Source organism: Dama dama, chromosome 18, assembly GCF_033118175.1.
Source record: "Dama dama isolate Ldn47 chromosome 18, ASM3311817v1, whole genome shotgun sequence".
In the NCBI taxonomy this organism is placed as follows: domain Eukaryota; kingdom Metazoa; phylum Chordata; class Mammalia; order Artiodactyla; family Cervidae; genus Dama; species Dama dama.
In genome coordinates this window covers 96369110-96388928 of record NC_083698.1, presented here as the reverse complement: position 1 = coordinate 96388928, position 19819 = coordinate 96369110, and the positions used below count along the sequence as shown (strand labels likewise).

At 36.8% G+C, this 19819-nt stretch overlaps 1 protein-coding gene across 1 annotated transcript in view; it reads left to right on the top strand.

Moving 5' to 3' along the window:
* The window catches only part of DGKI (diacylglycerol kinase iota), a 492712-nt gene that overhangs the window by 298240 nt on the left and 174653 nt on the right, over window positions 1–19819 (top strand). The window lies entirely within an intron of this gene.

Genomic DNA, 19819 nt, shown 5'->3' with positions numbered 1-19819 from the left:
TCCATTTTGCCCACTTAAGCATAAGATGGGCATCCCCATTATCGCAGAATATCTGAATATAGAAAGACTTCTTATGACATTAATGAATATTCACTTGCCAGTATTGAGATCACCTTGCATTTTAGTTTTGGTTCCTGGCATTAGACAAGTAAGTGTATAGTATAAGGTCAATCAACAAGCAGGTTTTAACCTTATGTTTTAACTTATCATTGAATGATAAAGAAACTAATTAAAAGTTTTGCTTATCATTTTATCAGATATAGATCAGCCATACTATCAGTTTGTAAAGCAAATGAAAATAAAGCTTCTTCTTGTACTTGACTAGCACTTAGTTTGTGCTGTTATATCTCAAGGCTAGAAGGTTGTATTTCTTGTTCTAAACAACCTAAAACAACTCTGTCTTTCATCCGTCTCATGGATTTCATCCATCTCATGGACTTTTCCTCCATCACCTTGAATTGGTGAGATTTAACAGAATAAACTCTTGTGATTATGAAAAGAATGTCCATCTCCTGAGATGGTGATGTTGCTCATTACATTTGATGTGTCTAGAGTGAAATGGTCATTAAGTATAAAAGATTGGTCTGGGAATGATCTAATTTTCAAGATTGTACATAGCTCATATATAACTCTTTCTCTCCAAAAGTCTTTATGTTATTTATAGATAAAGACTCAGCCAAGAACAAATAGGAATAAGTCCAGGTAGGGTATGTGCAAGGAAGAATGTTTGGAGGTGCCTGAGAAAGTCGCAAACCTGGTCATGTGTTATTTTGCTCATTCATTTATTCACTAATCTGGTGAACATGTATTGAATTTTTGCCATGAGAGTTTCCTAGTTCTGGCTGAGCTGTAGAAGGCTGTCAAGGAATGGCTAAAAGAAGATGATCCCTTACCTAGGCCTGCGAGGGCAGGGATAATATGAGACACTTTCCCATTACTCTCAAGATCACAAACTAAATCTTTACTGCAAAATTGAGTTTCTTTCCAAATCTCCATCCTTTACCACTGCCCTCTGTGCTTTTAGCTTGTTGCCTTTCAGGTCAACTATAGCACTGGATGTCCTTTGCTTCTTTGTACCACAGGACCATTGCATATGCTGCCTATCTCAAATGTTCTTTACCTCTTCATCTTATATAACTTTTCAGTCTATATCTGTGTTAGGTTCTTTTTCGAAGTCTTTCTTTGGTTTGGGTTGTTTCTGCTTAGAGTTATATAGTTAAAGTCTGAACAAGAAGGAGAAGGCAGAGTGAAACTGGTAATTAGAGAAGAATTTAATGGATGGACTCTTTACAAATAATGCACTAGGTTTATGAGAAGTGACAATGGATGGTGGGGTATTCCTGAGCTGAAGATGCAAAGGCAAGGAAGCAATCAGCTGTACCAGGAAAAGAATGACTTAGGAAGGACCACCTGGTAGGAGTAGTGTTTAAGTGAAAGCAGTCATCCTGTGCCAGCCTGGCAGGGAGAGAGCCGGAGACATCAGTACAGTTCTTGCTCTCCGGCAGTTAAACAGTCTAACTGGGTCAGTTTCACAGGGCAGGGAAGAGGGCAGGGAAGGGGTGGAGCATCTGTCGGGTGGGAATGGCAGGTGGCTGGTATCCATCAGTCTAGTGTATCACTGATCCACAGCAGAGAACCTGAGACTTGTAATTGGCAATAAGAAATGTGACAGGATGAATGAATTTTGCCAGGAGAAGAAGAATGGGGCTTGGCATTCTTGACAAAGGGAAATGTATAGATGCTTGTTAGTCTGGGAGATCGCAGTCTTCTGTGCAGACTACAATCAGTTTTATGTAGCTTAAAAATAGGTGAAAAGCGAAAGTGATGCAGACGGTCCTGGAGAGGCAGGCAGGGGTGATATTGCAAAGTGCATTAGAGAATTTACCTAGGAGTTGTGACTTTGGGGCATCAGTAAAGTGTGTTTTCAAAATAAATATTTGTTATGGGAAAAGTTCACTGGAGAAACTGATAGCACATTGAACTCTCATTCACTATCACCTAGCCTCATGCATGCATGCGTGGAGAGTCGCTTCAGTCGTGTCCTACTCTGAGACCATATGGACTGTAGCCCTCCAGGCTCCTCTGCCCATGGGCTTCTCCAGGCAAGAATACTGGAATGGGTTGCCGTGCCCTTCTCCAGGGGCTCTTCCCGACCCAGGAATCGAACCAGTGTCTCTTATGTCTCCTGCATTGGCAGGTGACACTTAACCTATTATCAGTTTATGTGCAGTCTTATTTCTGTCTCTTCTCTTACACTATTTTGAAGTAAATCTAAGACATCATATAATTTTACCTGTAAATATTTCTGAATTTTTTAAAATAAGACTTCTTTTATGAATACAATCATGCCATCTCAAAAACAATAGCATCTTAATATTACTAAATATCTACTCAGTGCTCAATTTCTAATTGTCTTGCAGATGTCATTTGTTTTCTCTTGCTCGTTCGTTTTCATCTGGATTCAAATAAAATACATTTGTGGTGATTAGTTGTTATGACTCTTAAGTCTTTGTAGCGCACATCTCTCTCTTTTCTTTTTTTCTTCATTTATCTATTAAAGAGACCAGGCTATTTGTCCTGTGAAGTTTCTCTGAGTCTGAACTGTACTGATAATGTCCACAGGGTCTCAATAATGTGCTCTTCTCTTTTACCTGTTTTCGCTAAGTTGATAGTTGGATATAGATTCATCAGATGCATATTTCTCCACATCTCTTTTGTAAGTAATGTTTTATTTTTCCAAAGGAGGGTATGTAATGTCTGGTTCCCTTTCTCTCTCTGTCTCGATAATAGTCTTTGATGATGGATGTCAGGATCCAGGAATCATCAGGGATTGCACAGCAGTGATATTCTGACTCTTTTCTTCATTTGTTAACTGGGGTGTTTCTATAAGGAGAAGGTTTTCCTACACCTCCTGCTTGGTTGGGGGCTTCCCTGGTAGCTCAGTGGTTAAGAATCTGCCTGTCAATGCAGGGGATACAGATTTGATCCCAAATCTAGGAAGATCTCACATACCTCAGAGCAGCTAAGCCCATGTGCCACAACTTTTGGGGTTTCCCAGGTGGCCGAGTGGTAAAGAATCCTCCTGCTAATAAAGGAGACACAAGAAATGTGAGTTCGCTCCTTGGGTCGGGAAGATCCCCTGGAGTAGGAAGTGGCAACCTGCTCCAGTATTCTTGCCTGAAAAATTCCATGGACAGAAGAGTCTAGCAGTCTCCAGTTCATGGGGTCGCAAGAGTTGGAGATGACTGAGCACACTCTTTGATTAACCAGCTATACAGTTTGTTTCAGAGAAGCAGGACAAGTGAGTCTTTTATTTATTTATTTTCAAAGTAATTTAGTTCATTTGTGTCCTTTGGTGACTGTGGATTTAAAGTGGCATCAGATTTTGGGGATTTCTCCCATGGAGGGTTTAAGTCTGTATAACCTCCCCTTGACTCTATGTGGGCTTACAAATACTTGGCAAATAGAGTACGGTGGAATTGATGCTATGTAACTTCTGAGGTTGGATCATTAAAGGCCAGGCAGCATTTGGAAAATATGGGCAATATGGATTGGTCTCTAATTAACAGGGATTTTGTAAATGCAAGGCAATACTTATTTAAAATATCTCATGCTTTCATTCATTTAGTGTCACTCATAAATGTTTATTGAATAGTTGTTGAAACCACAAATACTTATTGAATCCATAAGTGACACTTGCTGGATAAAACAGGTACAAAATGAACCAATAGAAAAGCAGTGTCCTCAGGATGCCCATAGTCCAGTGTTGGGAGGGAGGTGAGGAAGGAAATGAGCAATCACAGACTGAGGTAATAAATTCTGGGGGAAAGGGATGTGGAATGAGGATAGAAAGGAGAACCATGTTTACAGATTGGAGTCTTTATGGGTGAGATTGCAAAGTGGCCACTCCCATAGAGGCGTCAGCTTAAGAGAACATGGAAACCAGGAGAAGGACCAGTGGTGGCTCAGAGTGGTGATGTGGATGGCGAATGAAGGGCAGAAAGAGTTAGATTTTTTTTTTTAAATTTGTTGTTTTAACTGTTATGGGGAGTTTGCAACTGATGGCATGAGACAGGATTGGATTAGTTGCTCAGAAAAGTTATCTGAATGTCAGTGTGAAAGTGACAAGAATCTCCACTTCTGGGGACAGATGGGCAAATCAGGATGTTGGTACCAAAGTCTAGGTGAAGAGATGAGAATATCTGAAAGCCTGAATAAAGAAAGTGATGATGAAGACAGAAGGGGTTGATGAATGGATAGGGACTTATCTTGAGGGTGAGAAAGGGGTGGGTGGCCAGTGTAGGCCATTGAGTAAAGGTGACAATATTATATGAGAGAGAAAATATAAAAGAAGGATAAAAGTGTCAAAAATGAACTCTGTTTCATGTAAGTTAAAATTGAAATCTCTGTGAGACCTCTAAGAAGATATACAAATGTGCAGTTTGAAATGTACGCTTGGAACTCAGGAGAACTCACTAGTATGGGAGCGAGTGTTTAATATTCTATATCTTTATTTATCTTTCTATCTATCTCTCCCATCCTGTCATGAGTAGGTAAAGGAGAAAAATAATAGATTGGAGTTGGTGTAGAGAACATGAAATTCTAAATTTATTAAATGTAGATTAAACTGCACAGTTTTGAACATCCCATGTAATTTAAATAATGTTACTCAAGCTCCAATACTTTGGCCACCTAATGTGAAGAGTTGACTCATTGGAAAAGACCCTGATGCTGAGAAAGATTGAGGGTAGGAGGAGAAGTGGGTAGCAGAGGATGAGATGGTTAGGTGGCATCACTGACTCAAAGACACGAGTTTGAGCAAACTCCAGGAGATGGTGAAGGACAGGGAAGCCTGGCATGCAATAGTCCACAGGGTCGCAAAGAGTCAGATATGACTTAGCAACTGAGCAACAAAAACAACAACTCAGTACTCATTACATCTTACTATAGACATATATGAGTATCAAATTGTTGTTGTTGTTACTATCCATATAACATGGGCTTCCCTGGTGACTCAGATGGTAAGAATCTGACTGCAATGCAGGAGACCTGGGTTCGATCACTGGGTTGGGAAGATCCCTTGGGGCAGGGACTGGCAATTCACTCCAGTGTTCTTGCCCAGAGAACCTCATGGACAGAGAGGCCTGGAGGGCTACAGTCCATGGAATCACAAAGAATTCGGACACAACTGAGCGACTAACACTTACTTACTTATCCATAGGGCAGACACCGTCTATTTTTTTCACTCGATAATGAAAGTGCTTTATTTTCAGTCCTTAAATTTCACATACCTTGAAACTATTATATTGATTACATTTCTGAGAAGGTAAATTATTTGAAAACACAGATCTGTGTAAGATGATTATATAAAGAGAACAGTATAATTATTTGGGTAAAAATACATCTATTTTTGTGTATATAAAATATTCAGAGTGATACTTTAAGAGAGATTTGAAATAGAATTACTAGAATGGGAGAAAAGATTATTTTTATAAAACTTTTTATCTTGAACATTTCAAGACAGAAGTATTCAGTTCATTTTACTGGTTGAATTTCATTCCTATTAATTAAGATAACTCTTCATTGGGTGCTCGGTAACCCAATTACCTTTTTGGATTTCATTCAGAGCATAGTCAGACATTGTAAGATGTATTTATTTCTAGATGGAGAAGCTCTATACAATCAGCAAAAACAAGACTGGAAGCTGACTGTGGCTCAGATCATGAACTCCTTATTGCCAAATTCAGACTTAAATTGAAGAAAGTAGGGAAAACCACTAGACCATTCAGGTATGACCTAAATCCAATTCATTATGATTATACAGTGGAAGTGAGAAATAGATTCAAGGAATTAGATCTGATAGACAGAGTGCCTGAAGAATTATGGACAGAGGTTTGTGACATTGTACAGGAGGCAGGGATCAAGACCGTCCCCAAGAAAAAGAAATGCAAAACGCAAAGTGGCTGTCTGAGGAGGCCTTACAAATAGCTGTGAAAAGAAGAGAAGCGAAAGGCAAAGGAGAAAAGTAAAGATATTCCCATTTGAATGCAGAGTTCCAAAGAATAGCAAGGATAGATAAGAAAGCTTTCCTCAGTGATCAATGCAAAGAAATAGAGAAAAACAATAGAATGGGAAGGACTAGAGATCTCTTCAAGAAAATTAAAGATACCAAGGGAACATTTCATGCAAAGATCGGCCCAATAAATGACAGAAATGGTGTGGACCTAACAAAAGCAGAAGATATTAAGAAGAGGTGGCAAGAATACACAGAAGAACTCTACAAAAAGATCTTCATGACTCAGATAATCATGATGGTGTGATCACTCACCTGGAGCCAGACATCCTGGAATGCTAAGTCAAGTGGGCCTTAGGAAGCATCACTATAAACAAAGCTAGTGGAGGTGATGGAATTCCAGTTGAGCTGTTTCAAATCATAAAAGATGATGCTATGAAAGTGCTGCACCCAATATGCTAGCAAATTAGAAAAAACTCAGCAGTGGCCACAGAACTAGAAAAAGTCAGTTTTCATTCCAATCCCAAAGCAAGGCAATGCCAAAGAATGCTCAGACTACCACACATTGCACACATCTCACATGCTAGCAAAGCAGTGCTCAAAATTCTCTAAGCCAGCTTCAACAGGACGTGAACTGTGAACTTCCAGATGTTCAAGCTGGATTTAGAAAAGGCAGAGGAGTCAGAGATCAAATTGCCAATATCCGCTGGATCATTGAAAAACCAAGAGAGTTCCAGGAAAACATCTACTTCTGCTTCATTGACTATGCCAAAAAGGCTTTGACTGTGTGGATCACAACAAGCTGTGGATTCAACAGATGGGAATGCCAGACCACCTGACCTGCCTCCTGAGAAATATGTATGCAGGTCAAGAAGCAACAGTTAGAAATGGACATGGAACAACAGACTGGTTACAAATCAGGAAAGGAGTATGTCAAGCCTGTATGTTGTCACCCTGCTTATTTAACTTATATGCAGAGTACATCATGCGAAATGTTGGGGTGAATGAAGCTCAAGCTGGAATCAAGATTGCCAGGAGAAATATCAATAACCTCAGATATGCAGATGACACCACCCTTATGGCAGAAGTCAAAGAAGAACTAAAGAGCCTCTTGATGAAAGTGAAAGAGGAGAGTGAAAAAGTTGGCTTAAAGCTCAACATTTAGAAAACTAAGATACTGGCATCCTGTCCCAAATCTTCATGGCAAATAGATGGGAAAACAATGGAAACAGTGAGAGACTCTATTTTGGGGGGCTCCAAAATCATTGCAGATGGTGACAGCAGCCATGAAATTAAAAGACGCTTGCTCCTTGGAAGAAAAGCTATGACCAACCTAGACAGCATATTAAAAAGCAGAGACATTACTTTGCCAACAAAGGTCCATCTAGTCAAAGCTATGGTTTTTCCAGTAGTCATGTATGGATGTGAGAGCTGGACTATAAAGAAGGCTGAGCATTGAAGAATTGATGCTTTTGAACTGTGGTGTTGGAGAAGACTCTTGAGAGTCCCTTAGACAGCAAGGAGAGCCAACCAGTCCATCCTAAAGGAGATCAGTCCTGAATATTCATTGGAAGGACTGATGCTGAAGCTGAAACTCCAGTACTTTGGCCACCTGATGTGAAGAACTGACTCATTTGAAAAGACCCTGATGCTGGGAAAGATTGAAGGTGAGAGGAAAAGGAAACAACAGAGGATGAGATGGTTGGATGGCATCACCGACTCAATGGACATGAGTTTAAGTAATCTTTGGGAATTTGTGATGGACGGGGAAGCCTGGTGTGCTGCAGTCCATGGGATCGAAAAGAGCTGGACACGACTGAGCAACTGAACTGAACTGAACAGACCGTAATCAGACATTGTAAGATGTATTTATTTCTGTCACAATTTTCTGCCATTATAGCTATGAAGTTATTTTCATGTTGAGCCTATTTCTAAGTAATCTAAAACTTTTCAAGACAGTCCAAAGCATTATTCAGATTGAGGTTTTGGGAGCCTAATTTGCTACGTGGTATGCAGTACAAAGGTTTCAGTCTCCTAAACTTTAAAGAAAGCATAGATAGCTTTCTTTTTGTTAATCAAAATTAAAATACGTAGGCTCTTTTGTATTTATGAGTTAGAAAAGCAAAAGGTTATTCAGTAAGAAAGGTTCCAAAGAGAAATTCCTAGGGTTGAAGTTATACATATACCAGATTTTTTTTTAAGAGAAAAAGGTAATATTAACATTTATTTGGGTAACACTTGTAAGTATAAGAATTAAAAGTAAAAATATTTGTCATAATTACATGATCCATGATTAACTGTATTTATATTTTGAAGTACTTCTTTTCAATTTCTTTATTTCCGTGTTTTTAAATATATGGGGAATCAGAAGTAAAACCCTACTCTTTCATTCTGTAAATATTTCTCAATTTATGTAATAATTATTTCATCATGAAAAGCTTCCTTTATGGAACTTTTAGGTTTCTGGATGTTTGGTGGTTTTAAAAACTCCTGTAGTTAACATGGTGTTCATAAATCTCATTTTACATTTTAAATTATTTTCTTATGCCATATTCCCAGGAGAGAAATTACTGATTCAATGGGATAAACATTTAAAGCCTCTTAATACAAATTATAAAACTGCTTTCTAGAAATTTTGTACTGTTTACTTGCCTAACAGCAATGTATAAGAATACCTGATGAGAAGTGATAGGAATTTAATACCCAACAGGTGCTGAAATGTGTTCATGGATAGAGACAAAAAGCTATTATAATATTACACTTGATGAAGCAGAATGAGAGGATAAAATTACATCCCATAAAGAAAGAAATTATGTATCTTTTATATAGTCAATTATGTCCAACAAAAAATGAGAGTAAGACATGTTATCTTTATTGTTACCTTTTATGTCTTTTTGGTTTTTAAAAAAGTCTGTGTTTTTTGCATGTTTTGATGGGCATGTTTATCTTTTATTATTGAATTACAGGTACTATTTATTTTTTTTAATTTATTTTTTGTTGAATGATAATTGCCTTACAGAATTTTGCTGTTTTCTGTCAAACCTCAACATGAATCAGCCATAGGTGCACATATATCCCCTCCCTTTTGAATGTCCCTCCCCTCTCCCTCCCCATCCCACCCCTCTAGGTTGATACACAGCTCCTGTTTGAGTTTCCTGAGACAGACAGCAAATCCCTGTTGGCTGTCTGTTTCACACATGGCCATGTAAGTTTCCCTGTTACTCTTCCCATGCATCTCACCCTCTCCACCCCTCGCCACGTGTCCGTAAGTCTATTCTCTATGTCTGTTTCTCCACTGCTGCCCTGAAAGTAAATTCTTCAGCACCATTTTTCTAGATTCTATGTGTGTGTGTTAGAGTATGATATTTATCTTTCTCTTTCTGACTCACTTCACTCTGTATAATAGGTTCTAGGTTCATCCACCCCATTAGAACTGACTCAAAGGTGTTCTTTTTTATGGCTGAGTAATATTCCATTGTGTATGTGTACCACAACTTTTTTATCCATTCATCTGTCAATGGACATCTAGGTTGCTTCCACATTCTAACTATTGTAAATAGTGCTGCAGTGAACAATGGGATACGTGTGTCTTTTTCAATTTTGGCTTCTTCACGATATATGCCTAGGAGTGGGATTGCTGGGTCATATGGTAGTTTTATTCTTAGTTTTTTAAGGAATCTCTATAGTGGCTGTATCAATTTACATTCCTACCAACAGTGCAAGAGCCTTCCCCTTTCTCCACACACTCTCCAGTATTTATTGTTCGTAGACTTTTTGATGATGGCCATTCTGACCAGTGTGAGGTGATATCTCATTGTAGTTTTGAGTTGCATTTCTCTATAATGAGCAATGTTTAACATCTTTTCATGTATTTGTTAGCCATCTGTATGTCTTCTTTGGAGAAATGTCTGTTTAGGTCTTTTTCCCATTTTTTGATTGAGTTTTTTTTTTTTTTTCTGGTATCGAGTTGTATGAGCTGCTTATGTATTTTGGAAATTAATCCTTTGTCTGTTGTTTCATTTGCTCTTATTGTCTCCCATTCTGTGGGTTGTCTTTCCTCCTTGCTTATAGTTTCCTTTGCTGTGCAAAAGCTTTTAAGTTTAATCAGGTCCCACCTGTTTACTTTTGTTTTTATTTCCATTACTCTAGGAGGTGTGTCATAGAGGATCTTGCTTTGATTTATGTCATCAAGTGTTCTGCCTATGTTTTCCTCTAAGAAGTTTTGAGGAAAATTTTGCATTTATTTTTGAGTTTATCTTTGTGTATGGTGTTATGAAGTGTTCTAATATCATTCTTTTACATGTACCTGTCCAGTTTTCCCAGCACCATTTATTGAAGAGGCTGTCTTTGCCCCATTTTATATTCTTGCCTCCTTTGCCAAATATAAGGTACCCTTAGGTACATGGGTTTATTTCTGGGCTTTCTATCTTGTTCCATTGGTCTATATTTCTGTTTTTGTGCCAGTACCATACTGTCTTGATGACCGTCACTCTGTAGTATAATCTGAAGTCAGGAAGGTTGATTCCTCCAGCTCCATTGTTCTTTCTCAAGACTGCTTTGGCTATTCGGAATCTTTTGTGTTTCCATATGAATTGTGAAAAATTTTTTTTCTAGTTCTGTGAAAAATGTCATTGGTAATTTGATAGGGATTGCATTGAATCTGTGAATTACAGGTACTATTTGTGTACAAGTCTTTTGGCATATGTTTAGTGCAAATATATTCTGTTTTTTTAAATATATTTTAATGTTTCTTTTGATGGGAAGAAGTTTAAACATTCTTACAAATTTCAGGTTTATGAGGTAGGCATATTTCATGTTAGAGCTTTTTGTGTACTTAAGAAATCTTTGCCTACTCCAGGTAAGGTTGGGAAAATATTCTCCTTTGTTTTCTTCTTGAAGATTTATAGTTTTAGCTTTTATATATAAGTATGTGATTCAGCTCAAATTCTTGTATATTCTGTAAAGTAGCTTCAAGATTCATTTTTAAAAACACAATTATCTAAAACTTTGCAAGTTTCTTAATAACATGAGAGATGAAATAAATAAACTTATTCCTGTCTTTAAAACATATATTTGTCCAGTTTTTTTTCCAGCACTATTTGTGAAATAGACTTTCCTTTTCTATAGAATTGCCTTGCAGCCTTTGCCTCTTGATTGTATGTGGGTGTTTTTCTAAAATCTATTTTGTTTCATTGATTTGTTGATCCTATGCCACTTCCATACTGTTTTGATTGCTATAGATTTCTTTTTAAGTCTTCAACCTGATAATATGAATCTTTTCACTCTGTTTTTCTAAGAGTGTTTTAGTGATTATACATCTTTTGATTGTATACAGATTTTAGAATCAGTTACTATCTACAAAAAAAAAGTTTTGATTTTAATTGGGATTGCTTTGAGTCTATAGATAAATTTAGGAAGAATTGGCATATTAACTTTATTGAGTGTTCCAATCTATAAACATGATATATTTCTCCATTTATTTAGATGTTCTTTAATTTATCTTAGCAGTCTTTTGTAGTTTCAGTGCAGTTTTCAGGTCTTTGCATACCTTTTGTTAAATTCATTCCTAAGTGTTTTATACTATTTAAGTAGTATTGTTTTAAATTTCACATGTGATTATTATTGCTAATGCATAGAAATAACTGATATGTATGTGTAGATATTTGTCTTGCAACTTTGCTAAATTCACTCACTAGTTCTAGTAGTTTTTGATATATTCTTTGGGTTTTTCTGTATACCTAATTGAGTGGTTTGAGAATAGGGACAAGTTTTATTATTTCCTTGGTGTGTTAGTCACTCAGTCGTGTCTGACTCTTTGCGACACCATGGACAGGGGTCCACCAGGGTCCTCTGTCCATGGGATTTTCCAGGCAAGAATACTGGAGTAGGTCACCATTTCCTTCTCCAGGGGATCTTCCTGACCTAGGCATCAAACCCAGGTCTTCCCCACTGTGGGCAGATTCTTTACCATCTGAGCCACCAGGGAAGCCCCACACCTTTTATTTTTCTTGCCTTAGTGAATGAGCTGGCAATATGTTGAGTAACAGTGGTAAAAATGAACATGCTTGCCTTATTCCTGATTGTAGGAGGGAGCATTCAATGTTTCATTAGATATGAAAAGCCCTTTATGTAATTAAGTAATTATGATTCTATAAACAGTTTTCTGAGAGTTTTTTTTTAAATCACAAATGAGTGATATGTTTTATCAAATGCTCTTTTTTTGGTATATATGGAAGTGACCTAATTTTCTCCTTTGTTTTCTTTATATCACAGATTCCACTGATTTTTTTAAAAGAATTACTAATCTTGCATTTTCAAGATAAGCCTCACTTGATGTATTATCATTTTTTAATATGCTGGATTCAGTTTACTAATATTTTGTTAAGTATTTTACTAGTATTTTGTTAAGCATTTTTGTGACTATGTGTGTGAAAGATATTAGTCTATAAATTTATTTTCTTGTAATATCCTTTATGGGTCTTGGTATCAAGGTTATGTTGGCCCCCATAAATTGAGATAGGAAATGTCTGGTTTTTGAAAGATATGTATAAGATTGGTATTATTTTTTTTCCTTAAGCATTTCATAGAGTTTAATTCTCAGAGTTTGAGACTTCTCTGAGGCAAGAGTAGATATAGAATTACTCACATTTTCTATTTCTTCTTCAGTCAGTTGAATTTTTCAAGGAATTTGTCCACTCCATAGAAATTAAGTCTGTTGGTATAAAGTTGTTCACAGTGTTCTTTTATTCTTTTAATGTCTGTAAAATCCTCTCCTTTGTTCTTGATACAAGTAGTATGTTTTAGACCTTTTTCTCTTATAATTCCATTTTTGTCTCCCTTACTTTGTACTAGTTTTTTTTTATGTACTACCCTTTGACATATATATAAACCCCACATTTCAGTATTAATATTTTTGCTTTTATTATTATTTTGAATAAATTTAGAAATGAAAGAACAGTTCATAGTCTGTTATGTGTACCCACATATTCACCATTTCCAGCTTTCGTCACTTCTTTTGATCAAATTTCATCTAGTATCATTTTGCTTGAGTTTGAAAGATTGCCTTTAGCATTTCTTATAGGACTGTTCTCTTGGCAGTAAGTAATTTCATATTTAATTTTTCTGAAATGTCTTTATTTTATCCTCATTTTTTTGGAAATATATTTTTATGAATATAAAATACTGGATTGACTAGTTTCTTTTCTGGCTTGTTCCAGCACTTGAGTTTTTCTTTTTAATAATTTGCTCATTTTTGGCTGTGCTGGGGCTTCACTGCTGTGAGGCCTCTCTAGCTGTGGTGTGCGGGCTTCTCGTTGCAGCAGCTTCTGCCGTTGTGGAGCACAGGCTCTAGGCACACAGGCTCAGTTGCTCCGCAGCACGTGGGATCTTCCAAGACCAGGGTTCGAACCCATGTGCCCTGCATTGACGGTGGATCCCTATCCGCTGTACCACCAAGGAGGTCGCTTTAGCACTCTCAATATATTGATTCACTTTCTTCTGACCTCCATGTTTTAGGGATGTACAGCCAGTTACCATCTGTATCACTGTTCTCTTGTGTGTAATGTATCTTTTTTCTCTGATTTTTAGATTTTTTCTTCTGTTTTTAAGCCTCTCTGTGGTCGTTTTGCTTTTCTGTCACTGCTGTGAACAAATTACCACAGATAGTGGCTTAAGACCACACACGTTTATTCATAGAATTTGGGAGATCAGAAGTCTAAAGTGGGTGGTTGGGCGGTGTTTCTTCCAGAGACTCTGGAAAGGACCCAGTTCCTTGTCTTTTTCCACTTGCTGAGGTGGTCTGAATCCCCTTTCTTATGGTCCTGCCTCACTCTGACCTCTGTCCTCTGACTCTTGTGCCTCCCTTCCTTGCTTGCAAGGACCCTTGTGAAGACACTGGGGGCCCCCTCTCTCAGATAATCCAAAATAATCTCCTATCTCAACATCCTTAGTTTAATCATACCAGAAAGGACCCTTTTGCCTTGTAAGTTTTCATAGTTTCTGGGCATTAGAATGCAGGCATCTTTTTTTTTGGTGGTGGTTGTCATGGGCATCATTCTAACTTCCACATGATTTTCTTTGTATTTATCCTGCTTTAGGTTCATTGCTGTTTTTGGAACTGAAGTTTGACTTTTTTTCCAATAGATTTGGAGTATTTTCATCTATGTGTTTTCTGTTCCATCCTTTTCCGCTCCTCCTGGTATTCAATTATGTGTACTAAAGATTGCTTGTTGTTGTCTCACAGATCCTGGAAAATAATTTCATCTCTTGTTTTTCAGATTAAATAATTTCTGTTGTTCTGTTTTCATGTTTACAGACCCTTTCCTTTTTACACTGTCCAGTTTGCTCTTAAATCAATTTAGTGGTCATTTCAAAAATGTTTTCTTCATCATGGATCACATTTTCTTGCTTCTTTGTCTAGTATGATTGATTATATGCTGGAGAGATGATGTGTTGTATGGAGTCTGGCTTTTATTTTATTGTGACTTAGCTGATACTGTTTTAGCATCATATTCTACTACGTCTAATATAAGGGATGGATGCTACTAGGCTAGTGTTAAAAAGAAAAAATCAATAGGATGTGTTAGTTATACAAATTTGTTTGATCCCAGACTATATTGTTGATTGACTGTACTGTATTCACTCTGTCATAATACCTCAGATTTCCACCAAAAAAATGAGGATAAAATAAAGACATTTCAGAAAAATTAAATATGAAATTACTTACTGCCAAGAGAACAGTCCTATAAGAAATGCTAAAGGCAATCTTTCAAACTCAAGCAAATGTTTTTCCAACCTGCACCATTGAATCCCAGGCTAGATCACATCAGAGAAGCTGAAGAGCCCCCTTTGTGGCTTTTTTGCCTCTCATTTACTGACCTTAATAGTTAATCTACCTCAATTAAACAAAAATAGAGAAAGACCAAAGTATACCAGGAGTCTTCCCTAGTGGCTCAGACAGTAAAGAATCTGCCTGCAATGCAGGAGATTGAGGTTCGATTCCTGAGTTAGGAAGATCCCCAGTCCATGGGGATGCAAAGGGTTGGACATGACTAAGCAACTAAGAATAATGAATAATACAAGTAAATGCCATTGAGAAGGAGTACTTAGGTTTCTACATTATAAGAATCTTACCTGTTTCACAGAAACATTCTTGACCCATCAGTTCAGTTCAGTCATTCAGTTGTATCCAACTCTTTGCGACCCCATGGACTGCAGCATGCCAGGCCTCCCTGTCCCTCACCAACTCCTGGAGTTTACTCAAACTTATGTCCATTGAGTCAGTGATGCCATCCAATCATCTCATCCTCTGTCATCCCCTTCTCCTCCCACCTTCAATTTTCCAAGCATCAGGGTCTTTTCAAATGAGTCAGTTCTCTGCATCAAGTGGCCAAAAGATTGGAGTTTCAGCTTCAGCATCAGTCCTTCCAATGAATATTCAGGACTGATTTCCTTTAAGGATAGACTGGTTGGATCTCCTTGCAGTCCAAGGGACTCTCAAGAGTCTTCTCCAACACCACAGTTAGTAAGTATTCAATAATGCCTAGATTAATTTTAATGAGCAGAAGGCAAGTTTTTCAAATAAAGCCCTTTCCTTTTCACCATCTTCTACTTCATACTGGCCATGTGTTAGTCCTATGGCTAATACTGTCAAAGTAAGGCAGGGTATGTGGTATGTGGTAGAATTTGGGAACATGAAATTATTTCCTTGCATCATAAAATGCTAGTATGAAAACAGGCCATAGTAGCCTACCAAAAACTCATCACTTAACATATACAGAAGCTGAATCTATGGAGCTATTTTTGCTGTAAATAGTGACTCATATGGACAATAATGAAGTGAATTGCAATACAATTGCTTGATTCTATTAGACCGCTTACAGCATGCATTGAAGTAGGATTTTAAAACATACCCATATTCTGCAATTTTAATATTTGATAAAATGGAAAACAATAAAACTTAATGGCATTACTTCTTGGCAATAAAATAGCATGTAAAAACTTGTATAGATAAATGTAGAGTGGATGATAATGGTGCCACTGCAAATTACTTATAATTTCTCATTTTGGTGACTAAGGTAGTGTGTTAGGGAAAATAACCCATGTTCAGTTGAGGAAATTTAATCCAGGGGGCTAATTATGGGATATTAGAAGAAGAACTGGAAGGAAGTAACCTGTATGAGGCAATCCATGGTTTGGCAACTGCAGAAATTCTCTGCAACCTCTAAGGCTGGAGGGATAAAGGGAAGAGACGATATTACCAGCACTCAGGAGCCAGGGCCACTAGACAGGGGTGGAACCCAGGAGAAGTGGCCATTGATGGGTTCTGCAGCAAGGGTCATCAGGCGGGAGCTGGGACTCCAGAGGAAGGAATCGGGCCATGAGAGCCGGGGTCACTGCTGTAGTTGGCTGCCTGTCTGGGCTGGACCATAGAGTCAGGGGTGGCCAGGCGAGAATGCTTGCCTGTGGGAAGCGGAAGCACAGAGAAGAATCAGCCACAGCCAGATACTGCTTGAGAAAATGAGAGCTAAGGAGAAATACTTGCTCTCTCCTGTCTTTCTCCCAGCTAATTTTTATATTTATATTTTTGGTTTTTGTTCCTAGTCCTTTAATACATCTGAGTTGATAATGTGTATTATGTGAGCTAGAATACTAATTGTTCTCTATTATAGGAAGAAGTATTCCCAGCACTATTTGCTAAATTATCTATCATTTCTCCAGTAATTTATAATCCCATATTCAAATATTCTGCGTCCTCACACATATGGGTTTATTCTGCACTTTCATTTCCTTTGACCTTTATGTCTTGTCTTGTGCGAACACTGTTTGAATTACATCTCAATATTTAATAAGGATCATCTATTTTTCTTTATGTTTTCAGAAGGTTCTCAGTCATTTGTGGACCTTATTCTTTAAAATTAATTATAGAATTGGTTTGACAAGAATCTTCAAAGTAGTATTTCTCATATTCACTTGGAATTACATTGAATTTATTATTTTGGAGGAAATTAATATTATTAGAGTATTAAATTGTCCCATCCATGAGTATGGCATGACTTTCCATTTCTTTAAGTTTTCCTTTGTGTCTCCAATAGTTTAAAATTTTTCTGCCTAAAAGTCTCATGCATTGCTTTATTTCTGTTGACATTATATGACATCCTATTTTTTATTTTTTTTTTAATGTTTTTTACTATGATTTTGCTTAGCTATGGCCAGAGAAGGGGAACAGTATTGGATTTTTTGTTTGATAGCATACCTTTCTTATGAGATTTAATTCTTGGCCTGTGAATTTTCTTGAAATTTCTATGTATGGATGATACCTTTGGGAATATTACCAGGTTTGCTTTTTTTTTTCTTCCAAACCTTTTTCTTCCAGTTTTATTTTCTTGACTTACTACGTTGTTCAAGAACCTCCACTACTATGCTGAAAACTTCTGTTACTGGTGGAGCATTTTGTCCCTTGAAAGGAATGCTTCTATATTTTCTTCATTCCAAATAATGTTTTCTCTAGCAGTTTTGGTAGATGACTTTTATCAGTTAAATAAGTTATGTCCTATTCCTAGTTTTCTGACAATTGATTCTAAAAGGCACTAACTTTATTTTTTTCTGCATCTTTTGGGATGATAATGTTTTTTCTCACTTACAATTTTTTTTCTCACTTAAACTGTAATGTGGTGAAATTATATTTCCTTTTTTGCTTTATTTTATTTTTATTAAAGTATAATTAACTTACAGTGTTGTATTAATTTCAGGTATACAGCAAAGTGATTTGGATCTATGTGTGTATATATATATTCTTAGATTCTTTTCTATTTTACAAGATAAAGAGTAATAGTTCCCTGTTAAGTTCTAATTGTTTACCTATTTTGTACATAGTAGTGTATGTATGTTAATCTCAGTTTCCTAATTTATGCACCCCCCCATCCCCTACATTTTGCTTTCCCCTTTGGTTACCATAAGTTTGGTCTGTATGGCTATGAGTTTGTTTCTGTTTTGTAAATAAGTTCATCTGTATCATTTAAAAAATTTCCACAAATTAGTGCTATCACATGATATTTAAAATTATATTGGTATGTGATACTGGTATAAAATTCAGTTAAAATTTTGTTTTCTGTTGCTGCCCTTATCGGGTTTTGTTATCTCAGCCATAGCATTGTTTTCTAAAACATGTTTTGTTAGACACTCTTTCTTTAAAACTTGAATAAACTTGTAAAACATCTAAGTCCACTTAGCACATTTTGGTGTGGGGTTGGAATGAGAAACGTTTTGGATAACTTTCAAATTTTAAAACCAGTTTAAACTATCCAATTTCTGTATTTAGTATACCAATTTTTGCAGTTATATTTTTCCATAATTTATCTAGAGTTTCCAGTTTAACATATAGATCTTCATAACATGACTTCTAAACTTAGTTCATGTACACTATGCAGATACGCTTACAGTTTGTAGAACAGTAACTGCACATTTAATTGATTAAAACTGCAGTGTTCATAACATATTCTGGGAGAAGAGTTACAAATTTCCCAATGTAATATATGTCTTGATTTGAGTAGCTGCCCACAATATTTTTATTTAGAAAGACATTCATGATAGTTATATGTGGGCTTCCATTAAAAATGTGTTTACGTTGCTTTCAAACTATAGAATATTCAGTTGCTTTGTTGATAAAATCTAAAGAGAAAGGAAGATACTTATTTCTGTTTATCATGCACATTAATGTCCCATCTTATCTGGTTCGTATTTGATATGTACAATCACATAATATATTTATCCTCTTTTGTTTTACTTTTTAATAAAACAAATTTTCCCTTTTTTTTTGTTATTTGATATTACAAGATTACTTTGTTCATCTTTAAAAAAAAAAAGAACAGATTTTCGTGTTGTTGATTGTCGCCCGTGTTTCTCATCCACGTCATTGACTGCTGCCTTGGGCATTTTTGTTCAGGGACTGGGTCTGGGAGTCAGTGACCAGCAGCAGTGGAGAGAAGGAAATGTTGGAGGACTTGCCCTTGTTTCTCTTCTCCTCTCCCAGCCCAGAGTTGTCCATCCTGTCATCTGGCAGCAGGTGAATAAGGACTTGAGTAGTAAGAAGGAGGATGAGATTTGAAGAGAGATGAAGAATAGTCTTCTGGGGAGGAGCATATTGTGGAAAGACAGAAGATCTCATGCCATACCTGTGGACTTAAAGTTGTTAGTGACTGTAGGACAGTAAATAGCTTTGTTTTCCTCCAAATTCGTATACTACCAAAAAGGCAATATTTGACATTTTCACAACAATATAATACATGTTAGGTTGAACAGACAATTGAATATCTGTCATTAATATACCAGTAGATTTTTTATTGGTGAATTAAAAAATCCTGGACATTATTATGGTTGTTAGAGCCTGTGCCTTAAAGGATGTGAAGCCTCCACCCATCTGAATGATGAAAAATACCTATTTCTAGTAAATCTTTTAAAAATTACCTTTAGTCTAGCTTCTTCCAAAAATAAATTACTATGGTTGTGCTAACACTAATTGAGCTGTCTTTATTCTGAGAAGCTAATTACTGTAATTCCTCTTGTGCCTGTGCAGCGATCTCGGATTGATTCTGAAATGCCAGTGGAACTGCTGCTGACAGCTATTTACCTCTGTTTGTTGCACTGGCTATTGATCTACCATTGAGGCTGAGAATATGGTTTAAATATGCTCTACGGTACTGTGGAAGCCTTCTGATACCAAGGGGTTGGAAAGTATTTAAGTAGTTTCAAGTCCTGTCAAACCCAGGGAATAACTTCTTACTTACTTGGCTGGTTCTGCATTTTTAT